The following is a 10,887-nucleotide window of genomic DNA, read 5'->3' on the forward strand; positions in this document are numbered from 1 at the left end:
GAATTTCTACATTAGCCATGTCAAAACATGTATGCCTCAATCTCCATATTAAGGCTAGGACAGCTCCCCCATCTCTCTCCCTCCCTCACTCCCTCACTCCCCCCTCCCTGCTCACTTGCCTTTAATATTTCAAAGATTTATAATTTTTTGGTGTGCTTTCAACACTAAATGTGTAAAGCAAGCAGCCCACAGGCCATTATAATAATACAGCTGACTACAACTTGAACCATATTTAAATGTAATTAGGAAATATTTAGTAAAACAAAAACTACAATAGAATATAGGTAAGGTTACTGTATAGCTTTTTAAAGTCACTATGCACCCATGGGATGCTTGCATGTGGTTTAGTGGACTTCTTTTCTATTTGAGTTTTACACCATTTTTCTACATGAAGCTTTCTACACTCCAAGATGTTAGTGTACTGTCACCACCAATTACCTTTTATTTGTTTTGTATAAACATATGCAGCATACTTTGACCACATTATGAAAAGATGGGACTCATTGAAAAAGACTAATTTTGCAAAAGATTGAAGGTAAAAGACAAGGGGATGGCAAATGGGGAGAAGGTGACATGGAATCAATGAACATAAGCTTTGGCAGACTTTGGAAGATAGTGAGAGAGAGAAGGGCCTGGAGAGTAATGGACTGTGGTATCATGAAGAGTTGGACATGACTGACAAGAACAATGCAAGAGGGTTTGAGACTTCATTCTCAAAGAACAAGAGTTGCTATATCACACCTCAAGGTTCTAGGAATGCTCCCAAGTCAGAGCAAAATTTACACTTCTATTAACAACACAGTTTTAATTAATCAATTCATATCAATTAGCTCTTACACAAGAATATTTACAAGAATATAAGTAAAAGAGATTTTCTTCCAATACCTAGAGTTATGCTTTCACTACACCATCTGAATCAATGGAGAGAGTAGACTCGATCATCAAACATTGTCTGTACAACATTGGTTCCACTAAGTTCACTCCCAAATGTAACAAAGCTGCTGGAGGAGTCTTTTTCCCAGCTATCCTTGTCTGGTTCCCTCAGGTTATTCCTTAGACCTTAGGCTGCTGGGCTGACTGACTGTACCTCCTAGCTTTCCTAGCTTCCTTCAATTTCAACTTCAATTCAGCTTCGAGTTCACCATCTATAGAAAACCTTTCTGCAGTACCCACATGAGCACTTTCCCTCTGAGATCATCATTCATTTATGGCCCATCTTTTATGTGTCTATTTATTTGCATATTGTCTTCTCTGTTCAATTGTTAGCTGCTTGTGGGCAGAGCCTGTGTTTTTGTATTTCTCTATATCAGAAGTGTTTATTACAGTTCCTCTTAATAAATGCTTATTGATGACTCAGTGTTCCTCTAATGTCAACTCAATTAATACTCATTTACTATTATCTATATTGCATTGTTCCATTGATAAACTAGTATAGTGATCAGAGACCAATATACTCATGCCCCCTTCTTTCTATTACCCAATCATACAATACCATGCTATTATATATATATATATATATATATATATATATATATATATACTCACTCTTTCCATTCCCTAAGGTTGTCAAGTATTAGTTTGATAATTGAGCAAAATATTTGCTACTAATTTAGTGCATCATTGTTTATTTAAAACTCTTAATTTTAGCAAATAAAGTGGTGCTAGATACACTCAAAAGCATTAATTGAAAGAAAAGGCAATTTCTGCCAAACTGATTTGAAGTACGGATCTGACCAAGGTACTTCCTTGCTCAATAAATTCTAGTGGTTAACTACTGCCTGAAGAATACCATATAAACTCCACATGGTGGTTTGAAAAAAATCTTTCCCAACTGGTCTCCAAACTATGTTTTCACTCTCATCAGATATTCTTGCACTCTGAAAATTAGTCATTTGGCCTCTCCATTCTTCTCCCAATACAGTCTCTCTCCCATCTCTGGGGTGGTTATCCCCAAACCCTGAAATGCACTCCTGCCTCATCTCTGACTGACAGAATCTCATTGTTCCTTGAAAATGATGACCAAGCATCACATTCTATAGTGATTATATGACTGAATGAATGGAGATGAATATGAGAAATGAACTTTTATCTATCTATTAAGCACTATGTTAAATCCTTGGACTTGTCAGATAGTTTCTAATTGGTTCTATAATAAAATATAAACACTATTTTGTTTTAAAGCTCTATACAACCTGACCCCAATATAATTTATTCATCTTCAATGGACATCATACTCTCTCCCATTCCCCACCTTCATTCCATTTCTACTGATCACAGGACAATAGAAAAAGAAATTTAGCTGGTAATTGGGTAATTTTAAGAAAAATATGCACTACTAACAGTTTAGACAACATTGAGACAACTTAAAAGAGGAGATTATGAGATAGTTTCTATGAAAAATTTTGAAAGGAAAGTGTGGATGATTATTTTACATTCTTGCTTATTATGGAATATACTGAATGACTTTTGGAGATCTCATTCTCTTCTACTCATTTTTGTGTAGAATATTTGTCTGTCATCAAAATTTAAATTCATCTGTTGCTTTGAACACAGATTTGTATAATTTTTAGGAAATAAAATACTTTAATCCTTTTCCAGAGGGGTTTTGGGTAAGGTTTTTTTTTTTATGTCCACCAATTTGGAAAACTCATTTGGTTACCTATAGATAAATTAGATCTAGATTCAATAGAAGAGGAAAGCCACTTTCTAATAGAATTAATTGATTTAATTATAGTTAAAGTTAGCAGCCTTGTTAGGAAAAGAATACATAACAAAACAAAACAAAACAAAACTTGGACAATTCACCAAATAGCAGTCTTATCCCAAATCCAGTACTAAGTAAAAGTAGACATACATTTGGATATTTTTGGTAGATTGATTTGCTCACCCTAGTTCCACTGATTCTGTATAATCACTTGTGAGGGATGATGAGAAAAGAAAATGGGATTGGTGAATTATGGTATACAAAATGAGGGTATTGGAAGCTCAAAAGTGTCTTTTTGTAGTTGTACTGAAATGGGTCGGTCTTTAACATTGCCACAAAACCTAGCTGGCACCAAACACTGGACTAGAATGTATGAAAAGGCTATAAGTGTTACATTTTCTCAGTGTAACTAGCTTGAAGAGTGAGTTAAAGTAGATAATAGAGAAGAGAATCAGGGTATATTCAAACTACTGTGGACCTTATCTAGTCTAACTCTTTCATTTTACAGTTGAGAAAAGTAAAATCCAAGGTTACACAGCAAATTAGTGGGAGAGATAGCAATAGAATCTGGATTTTTCCTTTAAAAATATAATATTTGGAATGAATGAATGAATGAATGAATGAAGATATATAGATACACACATATATATGCATATGTTTGCTGTGTACTTGGAGAGAAAGAGAAATAGAAAGAGACAGAGAGAGGCCAGTTTTGCTTTGTAAAAGAAAACCCAATTGATTCATATGGATATTAACAACATGAAAAGAGGCTCAGACATTAGAAGGTGATGGGCTCTGACCAGTAAAAAGTCCAGTTAGAAGTAAAACAGACCAATTCCTCCCAGTGACACTGAAGAAAGTAAGGAAAGGAAAACTGATGAAGGATTCATCCATCATAATGCAATACAAATAAGGGGCTGTCACTCATATTCCTAATGTCAAAAACTGTTTAGTGATTTTTGACAACTATAGAACCATCTGCAACTGCCTTCCTCACTTTTCAAAATGTCCCTAAAAATTGAAGAAAAAAAATAAAGCTAAATTGTTACTCTTGCCAGTCAGTTCATCACTTATGAATCCATGTCACGGCGTCTTGGTGTTTCTGTGAAATACTCAGTTCATACTGTATTCAGAATCCCCATTTCATAGTGAATCACTGTCTTTTGGCTTAGCCTGTCATCTGACACTTTACATGGCTAAGTCATTCACATGGCTTCTCTTTTTCTGATCTCAATATATTGCAATAATTAGGAATATGGTGACAAATTCATTTAAATATTCATAGTTTAATACCATAAAACTTGATGCCTATAAAATAAAATACATTCAGTGTAAAATTAGCACTTTCCAGTTTACCTTAGTTGAACTTATTTGATTGACAGTATAGGAAAATAATACATAATTTTATAAATATGAAAAGTTTTTACATTTATTTTAATATTGAAGATTATTTAATACAGAGATACAGATGGTGAACCACATTAGTAGGACAGGTTACATTTGAGCTTTAAAACAACTCAACTTCTGTTTTCATGTCTTCAAATTAGATTAAGCTATAGTAGGTTTTTATCTTTTACCCCTTTTCTCTTGGTACCTATAATTCTCAAGGACTTTTAATTCAAACCCTTAAATGAAAGAGTTGAGGATATAAAGTCAGGGAAATTGTTATTTATGCTTGAAATGTTTTTACTACATCTATTTTAAGAAGGGTCATTTTTTATTTCATTTTATAAAAGTTGCTTTAAAATGTTTAGCTGACTATACAAAATTACTCAATGTACAACAGACATGCTTTTTCCCTTTCTCAAAGCATGAAAGTTACCTTAGAATTATATAAGATATACATGAAACATATTTCATAGAGCAAAGTATATTTTCAATAACATTCACTATACTCATGTGTAACAATGTTCTTTATGACTGATTGTTATGCTAAAATTCTTCTAAAATGTTCTTTCCTCCCAAATTCCTTCCATTTTTCCCGAGTCATTCTTCCATATTAGGAATGTTTATTGCCTGCAAATACAGAATAGATTGTCAATATGTGAATCCCTCTTGATCTGTACAGATTTTTGTTCCTTAATGCCAGTATTTTATGTTGTGATGGCCTGTCAGTTTTGATGATCACTGTTTTGTAACTGAAGCAGATGTCTCCAAAGACTATCACTGCTCACTGTTTCATTTGATTGCTGTGAGAAGTACTGCCAACTAAGTTGATATTCCCTCCTACCCCCCATGACATTCCCCTCCTTGACCCAATTCTCCTACATGTATAGTGCCCTAAATCCATTTAATCATGACAAATATTTTAGACTAGTAAAATTTCCATTTTCTTTCCTTGTTAGTGGAAGCAACTTTTACTCCTATGTCACAGGAAACAGTCTCCTTGCCTACTAAACTAGAATACATTTCAGGTTTTGAAAGCAGCATCTGGACACAGAAAACCCTGCTGGTACTGAAGTAGAGCATCATGAAACCTGTCCGTCTTGTTGAATGATCCTGCATGCTCCGGGGGTCAGAGAATAAAGATGGGGGCATGTTTCCAAGAATCAAAAGTGAAAGTGGGTATGAGAGCAACTATTTGTTCTATTTTGGAATCTCAGAAAAATAAAATGAGATGTAATCTTTTCTATGCCTTCTTTTGGAACAACACTTTCTTCAGACTTGCCCTAGCAGCTGGAACTTCTTTAAGCAAAATGAGTTTTCACTAAGATAACAAAACTAACTATAAGTTAAAATGGAAAGAGTTTTAGGTTGATGAATGCTTAAAGAGGGAAAAAATGTCAGTCTCCAGAAATCAGGGTTGATTGCAACACAGAGGAAACTGAAAAACAATTATTAAATTAAAGAAACATAGTTACCAATATTATTTTCAAAGTCTCTTGGCATTTGGAAGAAAAGAAAATCTCAAGTGTAGTTTAGCATCTGAAATCAAATTGCTAGCTCAGGCCTCCATCAATATATAATAAAATCAGTGCTAATGACACGGAGTACCTTGTTTAAAGACTACTTTGGGATGGTTAAGAAAAAGATGATAGAATCTAATATGTGATAAGGAGAGATGACTAGTACATATAATATTCTTTACTGGCAGGCATTCCTATCATGTCATATCAAAGTCTAGCAAAATGTTGAAAGTTAGAAATGTTATCAAGCATTAGCAGGCATTTAAAGAACGTCTCTTGAATATTTCTAGCATAAAAAAGTATTTCATGTGATGTAAATGAATGGTAATTTTCTGACTTTAAAAGAGAGCAGTGCCAGTACATTTCAGCGTTCTGGACCCAATTCTGCAAACATGGAGATGCTTTCAATTTGCTCTGCCTGCCTTCCCGCCTTAGATGGCTGCGATTGCAACGAAATTAATCCATTTAAAAATCTGCGGCTTAAACTTAAGGATTTTCAGTTTTTTCCCCCCTCTCTTTTTTTTTCTTAGAATATCAATAAGTTCCAATTGAAGAGCGGATTCTTTTGCAATTCAGGCATGTGCCGGCGATAACGGGCGAGTTGGCATGAAGAGAGGCAGAGATGGATTAATTATGCAGAGAACATGGAAATTCTGCTTATCATCGGCTAGCAAAGGAGCCCAGCTCACATAATCAGCAAACGAAGGGAGAGAAAAAAATAACAATGCAATGGCACCTTCCAGCCCATCATCAGGATTTTTTCTACCCCCTTGTAATTAAAAAATAACATACACTTATAGCCCTATCTCCTGTGCAGGCAAGGAGTGGATGTCCACAAAATAATTGCACTGGGATATTAGAGCTGGGAACACGAGCTGTCCATTTCTACTCTCCCTTCTTTTTGCCCTCCTTTTCTCTTTTGGCCTCTACAAGCCTTCTGAACACAGTCTAGATCAGAAGGATGCCTCAGTAGACATCCAAACTCAGTGTCTTTAAGTCTCAAATCTTCATCTTATCATGATTCAAGCAAAAACATATGTGATAAATATCGGAAGAAGTGAATCTGAAGGAAGACTTTATTGACAATCACCTGTGAGCTATCTAGTCAATGTCATCTTTATGAAACTTCTCAAAGAGTCTTTTCATTGGACAATGGGTTTTGCCTTGGCTATTCTCACATTGGCAAAATCACAAATATTTGATGTCTCGATGAATTGGCCTTCTTAACTCTCCCAGGAAGCATTCCTTTTACTAAAAATTTCTCTTCCTTTTCTAATTTTAAAAATTTACTAAGCCTCAATTAAACTTCAAAGTTTGCCCTGCAAATAAAAATCCTTATTATTTGTGGTCATCTTAAAATTAATTTTTAGATTCTGTCTCCATCAAAGAGGCAAAAGAGACTACAGTAAAGTGTTTTTTTGCTGTTGTTGTTGTTTTAAAAAATCAAAGTGGATGTTCTTTCTTTTGTGTTTTAGAGGTGGTATTTTCTAGTTCTGAAAATTAGGATGCAAACACCTACATGAACTGATGACACTTTCTGAGCTGAATTCAATCAAAGCAGGATTGCCTGCTTTAATCACCAACTAAATAATGTTACCAAATCTCAGTATAAGCTATGGGAGGCCTTGGGCATGAGAGTAGTTTTTCTTTCCTGTTAAATTTGCCAGTCAGCAATAGAGATAGAAAGGTGAAAATGAAACCCCAGAAAGACAAAAAATTATGCAATGTGGGATGGAGAGATGTTCCAAAGTGTAGTAAGCTGAAATTATAAAGCTGGCAGTCTCTGGAAATGTAATTTATTCATAGAGTTCCACCAAGGCAGAAAACCAGTGTGGGGCGCAGTTTGCACATTAGTAAGAATGCTCTAAATGATACTCATAGTTATAGATTGATTTATTTCTTTACTAATTATTTCTATATACATATGTGTATATGTAGGTGTTTATAGCACTATATATTATTTCATGATATTATATTAGCAAATATCCACATATATAGAAATTTATAGACCTATATAGAGATTACATATACATGTGTATAGGGATGCTAACATTTTAGTGGGCTCTTTTGTGATACTGGGTATATGAGTATGGAAGAATCATTGTTTTGGAAAAGAAAGATGAAAAGCAAACTAGGGAAAACTGTTCTTTGGAAGGAAAATGTTAGTAGTAAGAAGATGAAAGTGGGATAAAAATAAAAATATGATTAGAGAGAAAATGCTATTTTTTTCCCCTTCTGATGAAGTAATATTTTGTGGAGTGGCTATGTGCTTGAGGTATTTTCCCCTGAAAAAATATGTAAATTGAAGACCACAGAAAATAGTCTGTGTGTGTATTCCTGTAGTAACAGAAGAACACAATGCATAAAGGGGAAGTGGTTCTGTTAGCTAGAACATATGAGAGATATGTATGAGAGATAGAGAATCATCTCTATATAGCTCCATCCAACCAGGAGATTTAGGCAATGGCACATTTTGGCCAGCATTCCCCACAAGATTTCTCACTGTGTAATCCCAGAAAAGTAAGTAATTCTGTCTCCCTTCCTCTGCTTCCTAAATTTTCTCAATATATTGAACATTCATCATCCACTAATACATGAAAAAAAAAAACTTTTTTGATTCCTGGGGTTAAAAAACAGAAATTGGATAAGACATGTAAAACAAATTGTACATCTTAAAGTAATATGTAAATGTTTGCTATTGTTATCCTCAAAAACAATAATATTAATAAAACAAGTAAATGATTTATATTTGTCTCTCTTGGAAAGATTATCCGAAGAAATTTAATGAAATCCCCTGTTATTTGTACCAACAGAATGGAAGTTGTCATCAGAGCTAAACCTGATTGGAAATTATTCAGTACCCAAAGTTGGGGCTGTTCTGCCAACAAAGCAAATTACTCCAATTTAGTCCTTGTAGTAAGTGTTAGGTTGACACTTTCAGAAATCAAAACCTCTTTGACAGTCTCGGTACAGGACACATATTAAAAAAAAAAATAAACCTATCAATTAAAATCATAGAAAAAAGATATAAACAAAACTTAAAAAAACACCTAACCAAAGTTTTGGGTTCATTTCTTTTTAAATTTCAGATCTGTTTGCTTCCTCTTGGTCTCAGGACACTATTTTCTGTTTGGGTTTATAAATAAAACCACCAATTCAATCCCCATAACTAGGTGGTCCCTATATCAAACAAGAGACTGAAAAGTAAATGACTTGGTACATTAGAAGACAATAAAAACTTGATTGATCTGTAATCAGCTTCAGAGTGATTGAAGTATTGAATCAGCCTTAGAACCTTCCCTGGCCCCAAACTTTAATCTTTTGAGGGGTTCATCACACCTTTTTGAGACTCTCCTCAAAACTTTAGTGAGGCACAATACTTTTCTAATCTCTTATACCTCCTCAAAACATGTCTTAACATCTTTCACAAAAGAGGGTAGATAATAGAATTCTCTATTACCATAACTGTAAATGGATTTGTAATCTTACCCATGATTAAAATTATTTTCATCATGAAGTAGAATTCTCATTATTGTTGCAATTTTAATATTATCAACTATAAAGTGTCTTAGTGATTGATATTATAGACAGTGAAACCCTATATTATGTTAATTAAATTTAAAATGAATCAGCCAACCTTATATGTCGCTGTACAGTACCTGATTATTTGAAAACAATTATCTCTTGATGTCACCTAATGGCATACAGTTATGCCTAGAGGAATTGTTTGGGGTCAAAAAGTTGTTGCAGAGTTGCAACAGGAAGCTATTGGATCTTAGCAGCCATTAAGAATATATATTTTTTTCCATTTAAGAAAAACACACAGACCACAAAGGTGATCTATAACCCAGGAGGAATTCAGGCCTAAATTAGGGAATCTTTGAACAGAACCTTCAGGCTGAAATGTGTATTCATCATGGGTTAGTCTCACTGACATTAAAGGCAGTCTTTTCTTCAGGAAACACTGGGAACCCTGGGCATGAGACTACCTGTCTTTGAGGCTGATGACTTTTCTTTTCAGATCAAGGACAGAATGTACAGTATAATTCTGCTTTACATTGGATAAATTGTTTTTCAAAGGAAATGTCTGTCTTTCTGTCTCTGTCTAACTTTCTCTGTCTCTTTCCCCCTCCCTCTGTATTAAATATCAGCATTTCCCCCTACCCCAATATGACTTTGATTCATTCCTTTTAAGATGTTATGGTAAAATGGGGTTACCAATTGCAAGAATACATACCCTTCTTCCTCTAATATTCCAATTTTTGCAACTGCTTTCTCTGATGATTCTTTTTTCCCCCTCCCTGCATTCCCTACCCCCCAACACACACACACACACGTACACGCAAACACACATGCATACATTTTGGAAAAAAATTTAGCACAAAAAAATTCTTTAGTATTTGGGTTCATTTGCAGATTTCCCCCAGGCTTGCAAAAAGCACACCTGTTGTGCTGTCTGGATTTCCTTTTCTGATCATAGGCTTCTGACAAAGAAGGAGGGGGGGGAGAAGAAAGATTTTTATCAAACACTCTTCACCGGACAATGAATTTTCTTCACCATTTGAATGTATCTGTGGAATGCCTGAGTGATTCATTACAGCAGATTCTGAAGTATGACAATGGGCCGCAGAAATGACTGATGGTATCTTTTTCCTGATTTCATTTCCCTGATCCTCTTCATCCCTTGGCCTGTGTACCTCGATTAATTAGAAACCAGGGATTTTCACTCATCAGCTGATGGGTTTCATGCTCCGCTCTGTCACAAATCTGCTGCCTGTACTATCTCTCTTACAGCTGGTGGTTGCTTTAAAAACTTTTCCTTTTTCTTCCTTTTTTTTCTTCCTTTTTTGAAGCAGTGCTTTGTGACTTCAGGTTTAGGCCTTTTTAAGATTCAGACTTTTTTTTTAAAAGAGAGATTAAAAATTAAAGTAAAGGAGATTCAAAATCTCTGATTAAGTTAATCCCTATCCAAATGATACTTGTCCCAAAATGAACTTTTTGAAGAGATAATAATGTAAACGTTTCCTAGCTCTCAGCTCTCCAAGTTCTTTTTTTTCAAGATATAATAATTGAAGTATTATGCAAAGGATGAAAGTGTATAAATATGATTTGGTGTGTGTACGCTAAGGCCCATGGGCTCAGCTCACATGCAGCTTAGCGCTGCCCATGCTCTATGGCTAAAACCCACTTGCATTTCAGATTTCTGTTGTAGAAAGAATCTTATAATAGGTTACTGCAATAAATCATTGAACCATTATTGTTTCTGGAGGAAATATT

The sequence above is a fragment of the Monodelphis domestica genome, chromosome 3 (assembly GCF_027887165.1).
Source record: "Monodelphis domestica isolate mMonDom1 chromosome 3, mMonDom1.pri, whole genome shotgun sequence".
Taxonomy (NCBI): domain Eukaryota; kingdom Metazoa; phylum Chordata; class Mammalia; order Didelphimorphia; family Didelphidae; genus Monodelphis; species Monodelphis domestica.